Consider the following 18,821-nt stretch of genomic DNA (forward strand, 5'->3'; position numbering starts at 1 on the left):
TAAATCCAAAGGTAAACTTCATTGTTGTTCACCTCACTGACGGAGTAATAGCTCAGATCGAAGTTTGTCCTTAAAAGAGGGTGAAATCATTTCCACTCGGCTGAAGGTCTGTTAATAAAGTTCATGATTACTTTCTTTTTGAGTCCCCCTGCTCCTCACTTGTTCTCCTTTGGGTTGTTTTGAAAATGAGAAGATGTGATCAAAAGGCAGAGAACTGGGAGTTCGATACAGGAGCAGCAGATCACATGTTTCTTACCTCTGAGTCACTGTTTGGCCTTGATCAAATCATTTCACCTCTCTGGGTACCTCAGTTTCCCCATCTGTAAAATAGTTGGGAAAATGATACTTACCCACCTCTAACATGCTTTGAGCTCTATGGATGAAATTCTCTGTATAGGTGCTAAGCAATATCATTTGTTCCCCCTTCACAAAGAGACACAAGCTGCTCCCCTTGCAAGTGATGATCTCCTTGCCAAATGAACCCAGCCCAGGGCTCACTAGTAGGTGAGGGCAAGTTTTCCATTCTGACAGTAACTATTTCTTTTTGCTCAAATGTTATAGTAGGAATGACGAAATACATAAAAGTATAATGAAGTTAATTGAAACCTGAAAAACCTTGCCAATGATGGAAAGAGACCAGGTAGATTTATTAAAGAAAATGAATTGATATTTGGCCAGGCAGGCTTTGGAACTTGGCTGGAAGCTGATCATAGGTCATGTCAGCAAATCCAGTTCAGAGATGCAGTAACTATTTTTAAATTTAATTCTTTGAACCCAGGTGGAGACCCTTCTCTACATGAATTTTAGATTCATGAACATAATGAAGCCCTCTAACTCCCACTTCCACTCCCCACAGCTCAGACCTGTTCAGTAGAATAGAAAGAAGCCTTCTGCAGGCTGGCTGAATTTCTTACTGACTCATTTGGCTGGTGCAAAAACCAACCCCCCCAGTTCATAAGTGGTTTCTAATTGGTGCAACCATTACCACTTCCTTCAGCATGGACCTTTAACATCTTTAACAAAAATACTGGCGTGCTGTGATTCTCTGTGGAAGATGATATTTCCTGTAAGCTACATGTTTAAAAGCAAGGTGGGGAAGGGATTTAAATGCTGTATTGATTTGTTTATGAAGCTAAAGACACCATACAGGGCATATTCTCTCTCTTCCACCTCTAACATGCAGTTTCTTATACACTTCTTGCTCCCACTGTAACAACACTTACAAAACAAATGTCTTTTCTCAGTAAATCATTCCATGTACCATCATGGTATGACGTATTGTCAAAAGTCCCTGTTGCCCAGTTTGCATTGACAAAACCTTACTGAAAAAGATTTTCTTGCAGAGACAAATTCAGTAGTAATGCATTTCAGCATGATAGTTATAGATAGCAACAGATTAACATCGGGAGAGTACTGTCATCACAGAATAGAACAGGAATTGTGGAAATTAGGTCATTTATGAGATCGCCCTCTCCTTACATAGGGGAATAAATACTGCACGAAGATCAGTAATCATATATTCTCTACATCTGTATATACAGACACACAGAGCTTTTTTTTTTTTTTTTTTTTGGTACTGATCACATTCTTGAAACAACACGGTGGCTTTCATCTCAAGAGGTTCAATCCTTCTCCCACAGAAGTCAATGGAAGCTTTGCAATTGACTTAAATGGGAGGTAGGAGGCTCAAGGTTAGATACTTAGCCCCAGAGGTGAATGTGGGGCCACATTCTCTCCAACTTCATCATTTACAAGAACCCAATTCTTGACTTCTTACTTGGGCAAAAGCGTTGTTAACTCCAGTAGGAGTGCATATGGGGCTGAGGATCTGACCGAATAGAATTGTACAAGCCTGGAAGACAGATCCCTCCAGCCCAAGCCAGTGGCATTTCCCAGATGGGCCATCATAGACTGCAGTGCTCCATGCTCTAGTATGGACATGTTTGAGTGGGGAAGCATTGTGGAAAAGTCCCAGTCTGGCCAGTTCACTGAGAAGCACCAACAGGATTACTCTGGGGGAGTATGCTGGGGGTACCTTTTAAAAAGATGTAGCAAGAACTGCTGGCCATTCTCCCCTCACTCCCAGGAGGCCTTGTGGTTTAAATAGGCATAATGCCCTCCCACCTCAGCAATAGGGTACTGAAAGGTCACCCCCAGCTCTCAAGTACCGTACTTTAGCCCATTATATACTGGTGTGTCGCTCTCTAAGCAGCTGTCTCCTGGGTCATGTGAAACTGAGGTAGGGAATCAAGCTTAGTTCTGCCCCTTGAATAAAGAAACTAGTTAACCTCTCACTTTAATGAGCAGTTATAGAACTTGCAGTCTCCACCTTTCCACCTCAGCAGTGCTAGATGAGTACAACAGCTTTGCTGCCTATGTGCTGAATATGGCTCAACACATAGGCATTTTCAACTGGCAGGAGGGTCAGAAGTTAAATTAATTTCCATTACCTCCAAAGATAAATCATCACTACCAACACAAGAGAAATTCCATTCAGACAACTAAACTCAGACTGCTGCCACAGACTTTAGTTTACACATAGCCAATTTTCTTACTTGCTGTTGAATTGATAGGTCCACAAATAACTAAGTGCAAAGTTGGCTGATGAAAACTGAAGCAAGCCCAAGGGAGAGGAGCAGGAAACCTGCAAGATTCCCATTGACTCCAGCAGGAAAAGCAGAAGTTTCTTGCTCTCTTTTCAGTAATCAGCATAATGCAGGTTTATGTAAGATATATAGGTAAAAAGGGTTCTCAGGTGTCACTAGAGGCCTGCTTTCTCCACCTAAAGGATATATTTTTATGAGCTGGAGGGTTGTATTTATGCAGTTTTTGACTTTATTTGTCTGACTATTGTGAAGAAGTTGGATCCAATGTTCTAATTATGCACTATGAGCAGAATCATAGGACTGGAAGGGACCTCAAGAGGTCTTCTAGTCCAGTCCCCTGCACTCGTGGCAGGACTAAGTATTATCTAGACCATCCCTGACAGATGTTTGTCTAACCTGCTCTTAAAAAACTCCAATGATGATGATTCCACAACCTCCCTAGGCAATTTATTCCAGTGCTTAACCATCCTGACATTTAGGAAGTTTTTCCTAATGTTCAACATAAACTTCCCTTGCTGAAATTTAAGACCATTGCTTTCTTGTCCTATCCGCAACGGTTAAGAAAAACAATTTTTCGTCCTCCTCCTTGTAACAACCTTTTACTTACTTGAAAACTGTTATCATGTCCCCTCTCAGTCTTCTCTTTTCCAGACTAAACAAACCCAATTTTTTCAACCTTTCCTCATAGGTCATGTTTTCAAGACCTTTAATCATTTTTATTGCTCTTCTCTGGACTCTCTCCAATTTGTCCACATCCTTCCTGAAATGTAGCACCCAGAACTGGATAAAATACTCCAGTTGAGGCCTAATCAGAGCAGAATACAGCAGAAGAATTACTTCTCATGTCTTGCTTACAACACTCCTGCTAATACATCCAGAACGATGTTCACTTTTTTTGCAACAGTGTTACACTGTTGACTCGTATTTAGCGTGTGGTCCACTATGACCCCCAGATCCTTTTCCTAGGCAGTCATTTCCCATTTTGTATGTGTGCAACTGATTGTTCCTTCCTAAATAGAGTACTTTGCATTTGCATAATGGTGAATTTGTCAGTATGCAACAGTGCAGAAATAAACTCAATATTACTCTGGCAGGTTGTGATCATGGCTCAATTATGGCAATGGAAAGCATGAGGTGTTAGTGGTTAGAGAGCAAATCCCGAGGCAGCAGGCAGAAAGAAACACAATATAGAATATAGACAAGGAAATGATACCAGAGCATGATTGTATCAAATTCACTTAAGAAGAGGTTAGAGCAGGGGACCTGTAGTGTTCTGCAGTGTTTAATGTTTAATAAAGTCAGTCTGCAACTTTGAAGGCATGAAGCAATCACAGCTAGCTACCTCTAGAGGTCAAGAGGTTGATCTATAAAGCATAGGACTAGTCTTCAATGCAAAAAGGTGTTCAGAACTGGAGTTTACTCACACAAGATAAAATCCTAGTGAAGACAAGGAAGTCTGTAGTTTTCACATGAGTTGTCAGGTTGAATTAAAACTTATCGGGAGCCTCATATTTACCTAACCTGTTAACTACCTTGTCACCACTAGGATTTCACCTTGAATTAGTTAACTCAAGTTAAGAACAAACCTTTCCTGCATTTTGAAGACAAGGCCTTAGTTAGCAATAGCAGCTACAAGGATCTGTATGGATATTGCTTGTCATCAGTTCTATGCTGTTCAGGGCAGGGACCTCACCTTCTTATCTATCTGCAAAGTGCCTACCACAATTCTGAACCTATACAAATAAAAGACTGTAGATTTTATTCCTGACTCTGTCACTGATACAGTATGTGATGGAACAAGTTATTTATGGTCCAGTTTTTCATAGAAGATGAGTACCTGCTGTTTCCAATCAAGCCATTAACCTCAGCTGTAAAATAGGAAGAACAACCATCTATCTTTGTGGATTAATAGGGATATAAGTGCAAGGTATTCTTATTATTACCTCCAATATATTTGGCACAATTATAAGGAAGCCAAACATGTTCTTGGAATTCTTAACTACAGAAATGCAATATCAGTAGGTGGTAAGTAATCAGATCCAGTGCATTGATATTGTAGCATCAGGCTATCAGAGACGTTTCTGATACTGCAGGAAGGCACAGGGGGCCAAGAGAGACATGGCAGCAGCTACAAGAGCTGTGTAAAAAGTCTAAAGTGATGCTGACACAGGAATGCCAATCTCAAGTGTTCAAAAAATTAGTCAGGCACTGAAAAAATCATGAAATTGTTGTAAAAATCATGAGATTATTTTATAAAATAATAAATGTTACATTCTTTCTATTTCCTTGTTTCTGAGCAATCAGAGTGCACAGTTGGGTCCCATTTTCCAGTTTTATTTTGCTACCATGAGGGCTAAAAACCAATTTTTTAAAATGAAAGCTGAAATTCTCATGCAACCTCTTGAATCCAGCAGCTTGAACTTTAACAAAAATTCTTAACACTATGAGAGTTGTCAGCACTGTTGACATAGTGTTAACGTCACAGACTCAGGCTGCCTAAGTCTGGAACTGAAAAACCAAGACTTAAAGCTAGAAAGGAGCAGAGACACAGGTTCTGTGGAGGAAGGGAAAAGACATTTCTCTCTAGGTCCTCGCACCCAGGCTATGTCTAAATTTTGTCGGTTCTTTCTGCATAATGTTTCTAAGATACAGTCTTTCCTATCCAAACTCTCAGCCAGGCTCTTATCTTGTGTTTGGATTACTGCACCATCCTTCTGTCATTAATAAATGCAACTTCGCCTGGCTCACATCCATCTAGAATGCTGCTGCAAAGATCATTTCCCTTGCTCATCACTTTGATCTTGTCACCTATCTCTTTGCATCCCTCCACTGGTTCCCCTTCTTTATCACAGCAAACTCAAGCTACTTACTTTCACATTCAAGATCTTTTATGGCCTATCCCCAGCCTAGCTGTCATCTCATTCACTACTGAGATGTTGACTCCTGCCTCTGATTGGCCTATGATGTCATCTGTCATCATCAACTTGTTAAATTTTCTAACAAGGACCTTTGTGCTTTCTCCCATGCTGCCCCCCTCACGCGTGGGAGGAGCTCCCTGTAAATAGCGGCAAGCCACCTCATTATCCTCCATCAAACTTCTTTCCCAGGATGCCTACAAAAAACTTGAAAATGGCTAGACTACTGGTGTGCGGATACCACTGCCCACCATGCTGGCCAATGCTGTCTCATTGTTTCCTCGTACTCCCCCATCTAACTATCTCTTGCTGTCTCATCTCATACTTCGATTATAAGCTCTTTGGGGTAGAGACCATCTTTTGTTCTGTGTTTGTAAGTCACCTGGCACAATGAGGTGCTTGTTCATGACTAGGGCTCATAGGTGCTATATTAATACAAATAATATATATATAATAAATAAATAAGGAAGTGTGCTGTTAAATAACTGGAGGCATGCAGATTGACTTGGTGATAGGCAATGCTCTATGGCTTACTGTAGGAGACACATTTGTGCAGCATGCAGCCGGACGCCAACAGCCTAACGTGGAGTGTGTGTGTGTGTGTGCGCGCGCACACATGCACCTGTGCAACTTTATTCATTCACAAAGCTTTATTAATTAATGTTTGTAAGCGTTTTAAGATCCTTGAATAGCCGGTGCTATGACAGTGTATAGTGTTGGACATTTATTAACAGATACCAGCTGAAAATTACTCCATTCATATTTCATTTGTTTTATGGTTGGTGATATCTATATGCACGCACTCTGGAATGCTGGAGCACAAAAACATGGGGCATTCTTCTTCTTGGGAAACATATATAGCAAAATAATGTATATTAATGTATATTTCTGTTCACCATATATTAATTTATCTGAATCTATTAAGGATACTACTAAATCAGCCAGCGCAGTGTTCTTTAAACATGATAAGTCGTCCATAATAAGGCTTTGACCTTAATTGTTGTCCAGGAACTGATATTAGTTATTTTTCTTGTTATTTATAACCTCAATACTTAAAGTATCCCTTTTGCATTAGGGTTGTCCTACAAGTGTTGTTTCATAGATGGAATATTATCTATTCATGGCTACATCAAATAAAGTTTAATAAAAATAACATGTAATTACTAGTTCTTGTGTACATGTGAGTGCACATGCTTTGCTGATTTACAGGAATTTGGAAGCTACTAGGTACTAAAATGACATAACTTAGTTTTTAATCACAAGATCCTCTGTCGTCAGCTTTAATTGTTTGATTGCTGGACAGAAACAATCTAAATTGCCCATAATCTTTAGCCAATTTTCATGTTCCAAAGTTTATAAAGCTCAGTGAGGCATCCCCAGATTACCTGCCCAACAGAAAACACTGTTGAAGCAGAGATAGGCTCAAACTGCAAGATTTCAAGCACCTCAGAGCTCAGGAATCTTTGGATTTAAGGCTTACTTCGTGTGTTATTTGGAATTTGGGTTTCAAGCACTCCCAGAAGTTCTGATGTGTTCTGATCTGAGGTTTTGGTTTGGGTCTACCTTTTGCTGGAGGATAGGCAAAGAATGAGTTCCTCTGAAACAAACCTACATTAGAATACAGTTCTTACCGGAATGGCCAGTACAAGGACCTTTTTTAGCTCAACTGGTCATGCTGTCATGCACCAACTAGGGATTCAGGTCATGAAAGGGTGGAAATGAGGGTTATGAGAGAGCAATGCTGAGCTTCAGGAAGGCAGGATGCTTTGTTACTCGCAATCCATGAGGAGTGTGAGCAGCAGTGCTGCTGAGCCAGCAAGAACACCGTGCCTGGAGTATATCATGGAGCACTGAGCAGCTGGATGTGAAACAGTGTCATGGGCCCTGGTAGAAGCATGTGTGCCTGTGGCTGGCCTTCATGGACGCCCTGCTTTAATTCCAAAGATTAGATCCTCTACATTCTCAGGTACAGAAGCATTCTAGAGTGACAGCAGAAGTATCATGAAAAATTAATATAGTGCTATGCATATCATTGCACAGGATTGCACTTAAGCCACTGTATCCTGTCTCTGTTCCCCATTGCCCTGTCTAACCCACTTTCCCCCCGACTCATCAGTGCCCCGTGTTCAATAACTCATTTTGCTGATCCTTGTGCCATTTGTCTGCCCTTTCTACTGATGCTGAACAAAAGTGCTTCATGCTTTGCCTCTGCACTTCTTTTGTCAGGATGCAGAAGGCTGAAGAATGAAGGCCAGTGACAGTCCTAGACTTCTGGCTTGAGACTACTGCAAGGACAGGATGCAGACATCCCAATGAGTTCAATGACTGGATGGGGAAACCCTGCTAATTAGTTAAAGAATGCTCTTGTGTCTGGCTATTATTTGGCAGACACTGCACAATCCTTACAAGCAGCTTCAAGCTCCATCAGGCATATGTTAGGCAGAAAGCCAGGATAAGACCGCAGCTCCTGATAACAAACAAAAGTCTGTCACTCATGTGTCAGACGCAGGGCACCAACATGTAGCCACACTCCCCTAGAATCAAGGAAAAAAATTAATTCCATGCCTAGAAATAAACTACAGTAGCGTCTGACTGAGACGCAGCCCAATCCAGAGGTTACAGACTAACCACAATAATACAAACCAAGATCCTTAATATCTATATTTGAGACATGTATCATTACAGTTGTGCTTTTCAGTTCTGGTGTCTGAATTTGATTATCCTCATTACAGTAATATTCTATCTCAAAACATAGCAGTAACATAACTGTACAAGAAACTGAGATAAAACTCAGGCTTTTAGTAATAATATTCATTACTCTATTCCTTCTTTACTTACCTTCTTCTCCTCCCCTATATGTGTGCATGCATATATGTATACGTTATTCATATTAACACAAACACGATATAACTAGCCTATTATAGCCTTAGCTCTCTTAATGCAGACAATAGTAGTGCTATTAGATCAAGGCAACTAAATATTCTCTTATCTGAGTCCTTAGATGGGTTGATCTTGGCCTGTCAGAACATCAGGGACTTCCACAACTCTTGCTTGTATGCCCCTTATCCCCTCTTTCTTCCTCAAAGCCCTCTCCCCTTTGCACAGTGAGCATCCCTCCAAGCAAAAGCCCAGCAACAGCTCCATCCAGAGGCCATCAATGCCAATCCCAGAACAGAGAGAAGGGTTAATAGCATCCCTTCCCTACTCCGCACACATCATGTGTCTATCCCTAGAGACAAGGCCAGCCTTTTAATCTTCCCTTGACAACACAAACCTGCCATAAAACAGATTATTAAACAAGGGCCAAACTCCACTGTTGCATTTGGCCCTAAAAGCATATCCAATAACTGAGCAGTACATGGGCTTTGCACCTCTATCTCCTCCTATTTCTTTCATGTTAACCTAACAGAACTAGTAAATCAGCAAATTCTACAAAATAATTTTATAAGGGGCCCTCTTATTTCCATTAGTCACAAAGAAACTCAGCCTGCAGAAAGACAAATAGATTACTAAATGACAATCTTAAATAGCAATAAACCTATTATACAGTCTACAATATTTAAGGATTTGTCTACACTGGGAAATTGACCAGCAAAACTATAACAGTATAATCATATCACTATAGCTATGCTGGTATAACTGTCTGGGTGGACACTTCCTAAATAAAAGTGACTTTTACTCCAATAAAATTGCATAAAGTCAATTTTATTCCAGAACAGAATGTTCACATGGAGAGTTATTCCAGCATAGCTATAATTATTCCAATTTCCCAGTGTGGTCTAACCCTAAAAGGGAAGTGGGAAGAGAAGGTTGTGCAAGAGTGCACTACCTGGATTTCAAGGGAACTCGAGAGCCATCAGTCTTTCTGTGCCCCTTATAGGCTGATCCACATAGCATCAGTGCTTGGCACGTAGCACCCTGCAAGGGAGACAAAAGCACAGAAATGGAAAACTTTTATAACCTTAGATATACTGAGTACTTTAATTAGGTAAACCATGCCAAACAATTAACAGTCTCTGGCCCGAAGAGTTTACAATCTAAAGGCACAAACAAGTATAACTACGACCCATTCCACTGTGGGCAGGAGTCTCTATGGCTGCACAGGAAGGGATAAGTTTTCCTCAACGTATTGCTATGCTACCATAGCTCCCAGAGGCCCAAATCAGGATAATTTGCTAGGTGAAGTACAAACAAATGCAAGGGCATGGCCTCAGCTCTGATGAGCTTACCATCTCAGAATGCGGTGCTAGGAAAGTGAATCATTGGGCATATTTGGATCATTTGTATTTGAAAAACTGTATTAGAGAAAAAAATGTTTTTGCTGTGAAACAACACACCCAGGAGCATGCTCGCCTTCCAGTGTATTTATAATCGGAATCTCTTCCAAGTGATGCAGATCTTGTCTCGCTTTCACAACACTGGAGGCTGGTGACATCTGAAAGTGGGTAAGCAAAGCTAACACAGCAGAATGTGCAGGTTCCACTCACTGCCAAGGTCAACACAGATAGCTTTAAAGGGCTCGAAATGCTTGTGTCCTTGCAGCTACTCAGATTACAGACACATCTGATCTCAAAAAAAAAGGAGAAGGAGATTTTCACTGTGCTAAATAGAGGGATAGGTTACAGGTCACCTGCAAGTACTTCACAAACTGAACATTCCAAATAAACAAGTTTCTACAATTTAGAAAGATTTTTACCCTAGATCTTTCAAAAAGCTATTCCTACTCAATGACAGTCCACAACCATAGATCAGTGCCGGACGCAGAAAAATCTTGCTTATAGGGGCTAGGTATATCTGGGTATTTTGTTCTAATATTGAAATACTAATACACGATATAAAAATAAGTTTAAAATATATTTTAAAGCATAACTTTGGAGGGGGCACACATAGCTATGAAACTGATGCTTTTGTTTTCCATACACTGCATTCTTAAATTTGTGAGAGCTCTATGTGAGAGACTGCGACCATTTTGTTCTCAGAGTTGCTGCGGCCTGTTACAGATGAGCTGTGCACGCATAAAAAGCTTCTGGGAAACTTCCTTTACATTCATTATTGTTATTGTTTTCCTTAATGGAAAATGAGGAACAGACTGAATATGTATGGTTCCTCTTTTTGACCTGAAAAATACAATAGAGAAAGAGAAATTACCTTTACCCTTACAGGCAGACTATCCTCTCTGCAGTGGACCGAATAGTGTTTGTGCATCATGAGCATGGTGCATGCTGGGATGTCATACCAGAACCACTCCAGTCATCATCATGCAACTGCTCTTCACAGATGTAAATGTGTATGTGTTGTGGGGGTAAGTTAGTAAGCATAAGCAATTAACTAAAATGCCTTCCTTCCTCCCCTTGTTTATTTGGGGGCACTCTATGCATATAACTTTCATGTTCACATTTTCCAAGTACTATTTGTAGATCACCTTTTAAAGAATTAGTCCTGGCTCCAGTATCTTATTAAATGTTGCAAGAGGGTTTGCATACACTCTGTCTTGTTTGCAATAAGGTAGAAAATAAATTTGCTATGGAATGCTAACCCCAAAAGAAATGAGATAGTGCCTATTTAGCCATCTTGAGGATATCAGATGCTAAGGTGTAGTAACTGGCAACCAATACCTGTAATTGGATGAGTGTGTAACTATATCCACTAAACTGAATCTGATCAATTGTTTTTTTTTTCAATGAAGAAATTAAAAAAAAAGTAAACTTAAAGTCTGAACAGTTGCCATGGATGAGCCAGCTATCAATATGACATGGCACAATATCAGTACTGCAGATGTGTTTTTAGGATAATGTGAATGCTTTGGGAATGTTTCAGTAAGAACTGAGCTTCCTCAGAAATATCTGCTGGTTCTTGCAGCAGTATTCTACACTCAGTGTCCTTTTCACACAGGACATGTGACTACCACATCAGAAAGTTATGATAAAGGACATTTCAGGGTCAAGAGATTTGGGTCCTATTCTTGACTCTGCTACAGACTCAGTGTGTGACTTTGGCCAAGTCATTTAACTTAATTGTGCCTCGGTTTTCCCCATCAATAAAACCCGGGTAATACTTCACTACCTCTGAAGCTTAGTTCATTATTGTTTGTGAAGCACTGAGATTCTGGGATGGAAGCTACTATGGAAATGCAAAGTATTTTTATATGGGAAAAAATAACCTTTAAAATTGAGAGGATATTTTCTCCCCTTAAAAAATAGCGCCTGCCCCTCCTGACCAGGGACAGATGTTGTGCATGTGGAATCCTTCCTGGAAGTCACATAGTATGTGCTAGAGGCATTACTCTTGGGTCCTAGGAACAAAATATTCACACTAGCCAAGTACGATTTCCGGAGTTGTTAAATCTTTTTGACGATTTACAAAGCCACAACAGAGTTCCCACTGGTTTGGAAAGCTCATTAAAAGCCTGAAAGATTTGTAAACATTTGACATGTCTACATTTAAGAAATAAGAGAGAATTTAGTGCAGGGGAAAGATTCCAGATTCATGGTTCTGGAGGCTGCAGACCTCTGTCTACCAAGCAGCCACAGCAAAGGCAACAACACTTCAAGTTTTCCTACACTGCCGCACCACAGTGCCTCAACGCTGGCCAGAAACAATGAAGCCAGTTAGGGTATGCCAAGAGCAGCTGGAAGTGTCACACTAGTGCAGCTGACACAAAGGACATATTTATATGACACCAGGAGGGTGCTTCCCAGCATGGGTAGGCAGATATGCTAACTCCACTCAAGGTACCATGCTAAAACTAGCAATGTGGCTGTGGTGGCACAGGCAGCAGCTCAGATAAACATTTGAGTATGTACCCAGGGAGTCAGGCATGACTGTACTCGGATGGCTAGTGCAAACCTCTACCCATACTGCCACACCCACGCTGCTATATTTAGTATGCTAGCATGAGCAGAACTAGCACGTCTGTCTGTTTGCACTGGAAATCACTCTCCCAGACATTATGTAGACATACGCTTCGTGTCGACTGCACCAAGGGATATTGGATTGAGACTAGAAATCCTCTTCACATAACCTATAGAACAGCCATTGTTGATCTTAATGTTTAGTCACTTTCAACATGCGCTGATGTGACCTGTGACCTTGAGGTAAAAGACTCACGTTTCCCATTTTTGCATGATGGCTCTGAGAAGAGAAGGGAAGTAATAAGAGGTACATAGATCAGGGGTAAGATTTTCAGATGTGACTAGCGGATTTGGTTGTCTCAATTGGGTGTCTCCACTGGAAACATCTTAAAGGGGACTAATTTACAGACAGTACAGGCCCCTTTTAAAAAGTATAAATTGGGCACCAAATAAAACAGTCGCTCAGGACCATTTGTTTCTTGAAAATTTTGGTCAACACAATAAATGTCTACTAAAAATTCTATTAAAATGATCAGAATACAAGTTACCTGAGGGCAGCAGCATCTTCCAATGTCAGAAAGCAAAAGTCGAGGTGAAAAGTGCAGGTTGCAAAGACAGAACAGCAATTTTCATATTGTTTAATTTTAGAAATATGAAATAATGAAACTTGCACAGATACATAGATTGATTTTTCATTCAGCCAAATATACTAGACCTGATACAAAGTAGTGTTGAGCATCTGCAACTCCCACCGAAGTCAATGGGAGTGCAAGTGCTCAGCATCATCCAGGAACAGGCCTTTTGAGAAGTCAGGAGCTACAAGAAGAGAAACTGCAACTACCTCTGCAATAGCATGTCAGCAGCTTATTAGGATCTGGGGGGAATCTAAGATATACAACTTTAACATTATTAATGGGTCAAATCAGAAGAAGTACAGAAAGAAAGAAAAAGTTCAGAGAAAGTTTATTTTAGGGAGAAAGTTTTCTTATTACAAAAAAAGCAAAGAGGCTATGGCTTCACCAAAATAAACATCTTATGGAAAGGAAGTAATTGAAAAGAATGTGGGTTTTATTCTACTAGTCACTATTAATTTGTTTTTCTAAAAAGGATAATCTTAACTGTTTATAAATGTTTTCATTTGGAATGTGAGGTTTATACAATAAATTCTAATTGATATATTCTGGATGTATTTAAAATTTATATTAATTAGCCATATACAGTAACATATTTGCTGAATTGCCCTCCAAGTCTCCTGCTAATATGTCTTTACGTTCATTTCCATTAGCCAATCAAGAGACTAGTTCAAGTAAAGAGCTGTCCAAATGCTTCAAATTCCAGTTTCCTTGGCCATTCTAGAGACAAGCAGGTAAAAAATGTTCTGGGATATGGAACGCTATGTTTCAAAAATAGGAGAGAACTGAGAATGATGAAATGTCTGCCTGGGAATGAAGAAATATTCTGCCCAATATGCACACAAGAAACGCATATGGGTAGCAGCAAACACTGATTACACTGGATTGGTATTTAGGCAATACGCTGATTGGAATGCTAGAAATGCAGATAAATAAGAAAGATTAATCTGCACAATGTTTCCTTCATCTGCACATTGATTATTTAGAGTATAAGTTCTTTGGGGAAGGGACCTGGTCTTCATATTTGTCTGTAAGGTGCCTAATATACTTAGGGTGCAGAAGCATATCCATGCGTGTACAGACAAGACTCAGATTAGATAGATTTTACTGAGTTTACACCCAGTGTTTGAAACTGAAACCCAGGTACTCATTTGATGCATTCCAAGGGTGGAGGGAATAGATTTTTTTTTTCATCTCAGTTCTTTGATTCCCTCCCACCACCCGCACCTCCCATGAAACATTTTATTCTTGGGGGGGAGAGGAGGGGGTTATTTGTTTGTTTTAAAGGTAAGGTAATCAGGAGGACCAATTTGGTCAAAATGGAAGGATCAACACCCTTAATGTTGTGGAGGAGGAGGAGGAGGAAAAGAGAGATCTATTAAGACCCCTAATAGCCGGTGCCAGCTTCATGCCTCATTTGAAAGATGACATCCGTAGAAGCACAGTGTCCCCTTATTCCAACCTGTTCTGGCTCAGCAATGACTTGACAGAGATGTGTTTCCCCCTATTACATCACCAACACCACTTCCTTCAGCACCTCTGTTTTCCAAACACATTTCCCATCGAAGTACTTACCAGGCCTGACACTGCTTCACTTATGAGATCTGTTGGGACTGCAGCTTGTCGAAATACAACTACAGGCCAGAAGAGGGAAAGTATCTATTACTTGCATTTCAGTTAGAAATGTCTCAGAATCGGGCTATCAGCCAGTTTTGCAGTAGAGCAAGCCTAAGAGAGACAGCATTACCAGATGCTGTGGTTTGTTTAGTTTAGAGGCAGCAACAACAACAAAAACTGGGATGGTACTTTACGAGCGTTAAAACTAAATTTGGAACTAAAAGTGAATTGGGAAAGGGATGGGTCAGACCCAGCGTTTCAATCCATCCTGTAATAGAGATCAGATTCAGTCTGGAAATTTGTGACTTAATTCCCCAAAGTTTGGTTTAGGACCAGACTCTAAATAGAATGCTCTTAGCAATATTATTATTTGTATTACAGTAGCACCCAAAATGGGACACCTGTCCCTGATTCCAAAAGCTTAATAGTCTATAATGGCAAGGTAAACAAAAGGTGTGGGAAAGGGATACAACATACAGCTGAAGTGATCAATGTGATAGAAAGCACAATGAGTCATTTTTTCAATAGATATTCACATATAAACTCGCCAACTTCATATCTACCTTGCCATGTGAGTAGGAGGAGGAGGAGGAGGAGGAGGAAAAGAGAGATCTATTAAGACCCCTAATAGCTGGTGCCAGCTTCATGCCTCATTTGAAAGATGACATCCATAGAAGCACAGTGTCCCCTCTGTCTCTAGTTTATTGCCATTCATACAAAAAAAAAATAGTGAGGATGTGTTCATACATTAGGAGAAACTAGATATTATGGGACAGTTACTGAAGTTTGCAGTGGGCCTTGTTGTTCAAAATGCCTTTTTTATGGATTTCAGTGGTAGAAAGGAAATTGGGACAGTGTCTCATACTGTAAAAATTCTCTTTCTAAATGAAAACATGCATATAAAATACACAGGCGTGTGTGTGCATGCACACACACAAAAACTAGCCTCACAGTAATAAGATCAAGCAGGACACTAATATGGTGGAGAGTCCTAAGTCCTAAGTTTTCCTCAGAGCACCGGTATATTTCTTCTGGCCTGGATCCCCATCCCAAGCCAACGGTTCATCCTTCCGCATACTCCAGCAAGGAAAACATGTTTTCATTTAGGAAGAGAATTTTTGCAATATGATAGAAAATCGGGGCAGTGTTTCTTCCAATGGGACCCATAACACCATTTTGAACAACAGTGATGCCTGCTGCAAACTTCAGTTACTGCCACTAAATATTCAATTTCTCCTAATGTATCAACACGTCTCTATCAGTTATTTTTCTTTGTGGCAATAAACTAGATAAGATTCTCTATAAAAGCATGCCTGTTTGCTAGTTGGTAAATACAATTCCCTTTACAAGAATTTTAATGCCATTTAGAGTTTTGTTACAGGTAAACACCAAGGCACTTACTTCTGCAGGTGTTTCCATCCATTTTGCACTGTAGTGTATCTAGTATTATGGGGCAGTCCACTGTGCCACAGCAGCACTCTGACTAGAAAGTTCAGTGGATGTCAAAATTCTGTTCAAAAATGCATCTGTTCAGCTATGAAGACAAGAGCATCAGTTAAATAAAACTAGACCCACTTTTTCTAGATCAAATACAAAACTAAAATGGTAAAACAACAGTAAAGGCCAAAGGTGACCCTAAGAAGCTCTCATGGCTAACTGGCGAGGACGTTACAAGAATATCCTGATCCTGGGTCACAAAAGAATATCATGTGAGGTCTTCAATGAAAGCCAGGGACACACTAATGATTAATAGTGGTGTGAAATATATGCATGGATACTATATAAGGAGTTATATATGTGTGCTGAAAATATGTTCCTAAAGTCTGTATCAAGGCAGAGCTGACAAACAGGTTTTCTGCTAGACAAAATATGTTTATTCACCTGTCTCGCTGTTGGCATGTAAATTAATCACTGTAAGCCAACACAATGGAGAGTCATTTACATACGAAGTCAACGGGGGATGTGAAATCAGCAGGAGGCAGCACACTGGAGAATAAGCTGTGGGTGGAGGGTGACTGAAAGAACCGCTATATTCATACCCTACACACTACTGCAATAATCTTTATACAAAATAGGCCTTGTAAACTATCATTTGTAAACTAACAAATTGCTGATCAATAATATTGTGGTGAAATGTGTGTTAGCAATATTATACGTAAAGTTATGAATATAAGCTGAAGTTATGACTGAAATGTGTTTACCAGACAAGTCTAGGGAGCGGGCAAACCTGTTTCTCAAAGACAAAGGACAAGTTGATGTCTCTAACCAGGTGTCATCAAAGTTGATCATCGGTCAAGTAGAGATTCTTTGACCACGGAGTGGGGCAGGAACAGATTGATCTGCATTTTAACAAACAGCAGCATGGAACCTCTTTCACTACAAGACTCCATTTCCCTGTCCTCAGAGTGGGAAGGAACTTTATTTAATCCTCAGGAAAATGCATTTCAATGGGTGACTGGACTATAAAAGTGAGGGGGCAAAAATACCCCAAGTATTCTTTCTTTCTTTGTCTCTCTCTCTCTTTCATCTCAGAAAACAAACAAACCAGCCCTTTGACTTTGGGAGGAAGGGGCACTCTGAGCTGAGAATTAGATCAGCCATGTTGCTGGGAACATGTGGCAAAGATTTTATCTTGAACCAAGTCTCATTTGTTTAGTTTTGGTTACTAGAAAGTGTTATCCTTATTTCTCTTGTAACCATTTCTGACTTTAATGCCTTACACTTTTACTCACTTAAAATCTCCTCGTTGTAATTAAATAAACCTGTTTTATTCTTTAATCAAAACTAATCCAGTGTGATAGTTAAATTGAACTGTTTGGTAACTTCATTTATAGTAGCATTGGGCATTGACACCTTACAGGGGCAACGGTCCTATAATAGCTGAACTATCCAGGAGAGGGCTGGACAATGCAGAACACATGTTTTGGGCAAAAATTTGAGATTGGGAGTGTGTTGGGAACACCCTGCAAGCAGTAACCAAGGCTGGTGGAATCCAGGACTGTTCACAGTCTGCTGGGGTCAGAGTTGCTGGACCAGGGCTGCAGTGGTACCCAGAAGGGTGTGACCTTCATGCTGGAAGGCTGATTGTGAGTGACCCTGGTTGGAAGCTACAACAGCAAAGCATTTTGAGGCACCCAAGATTGCAGGGCAAGTGGTGACGACTCCTCATTGGTCCAGATTGCACCCCAGAATGTGCCAGCAGGTCATCCTGACTCTGAGATACAGCCAATGACCTCTGGGGAATAGAGGGAGAAAGCAAGAAAGACACCCCTTTATCTTGCACCTAGGAAGTAATTGGGCAGTGCAATTACATTAATGAAAATGGAATCACAAGCTGCCTTGGTTGAAATGCTGCCATGGATATTTGGCATGAGAAACTTATTTAGTCTCTCAGACTCATGTTATGATTTTTATATATCATGATTTACATATATAACCCTTTTGTTTCCATTATCCTTACTCATTATCTCTTGAACCTTTGATAATAAACTTATTGTTGTTTTCACTAAAAAAAAAAATCTCAGTTTTGTGGTATTATACAAGAAGCTGAACCTGTATTAATTGTGCAAGCTGGTGTGCCCAGTGTTGTTTTGGGGACACCAGGGGTGGTATTCCTGTGAGTATTCAGTAGATAAGGGGCTGGACACTATAAGGGAACACTTCAAAAGAGCTCAGAGATTGCGGTTCACCTATTGTTGGCCTGCAAGGCAAAGAAAGGGCTGAGAGAGTCCAGAGGAAATCGTTTGGGTGGCTAAGAGATTGGCTTCCTCAGTTAAGTTTAAGCTAGTTTTCTTTTCTTTGGAGGCATGGGGTAACAAGGTAACAAGAACTGTCACATCAACTTTTCTGTGGATAGTTTAATAGTGCAGTCACACAAAATTTGTGTTTGCATGCAAAAACATGGATAACTGCACATGCAAATACAACAAGGAGTCCAGTGGCACCTTAAAGACTAACAGATTTATTTGGGCATAAGCTTTTGTAGGTAAAAACCCTCACTTCTTCAGAAGTGTGTTGTTTTTGTGGATGTAGACTAACACGGCTACCTCCTGATACTTGCACATGCAAATGCTGATCTGCATATATAGAATTTTGCCTATACAAATGTGAGTTTTGCAAGAGAAAAATGCAGATATATTATTACTATTTATTTGTATTATGGTAGCTTGTGACCCTCAGAGCACTCCAATGCCAGATGGC

General features: G+C 40.3%; 1 long non-coding RNA gene across 1 annotated transcript in view; it reads right to left on the reverse strand.

The window, feature by feature from the left end:
* The window catches only part of LOC117876807, a 45,089-nt gene extending 35,654 nt beyond the window's left edge, over nucleotides 1-9,435 (reverse strand). The window contains exon 1 of the long non-coding RNA XR_004645548.1: nucleotides 9,351-9,435. This is a non-coding gene — a long non-coding RNA (uncharacterized LOC117876807). The remainder of the gene's footprint in view (nucleotides 1-9,350) is intronic.
* Between the last annotated feature and the right edge of the window lie 9,386 nt (nucleotides 9,436-18,821).

Source organism: Trachemys scripta, chromosome 4 (assembly GCF_013100865.1).
Source record: "Trachemys scripta elegans isolate TJP31775 chromosome 4, CAS_Tse_1.0, whole genome shotgun sequence".
In the NCBI taxonomy this organism is placed as follows: Eukaryota; Metazoa; Chordata; order Testudines; family Emydidae; genus Trachemys; species Trachemys scripta.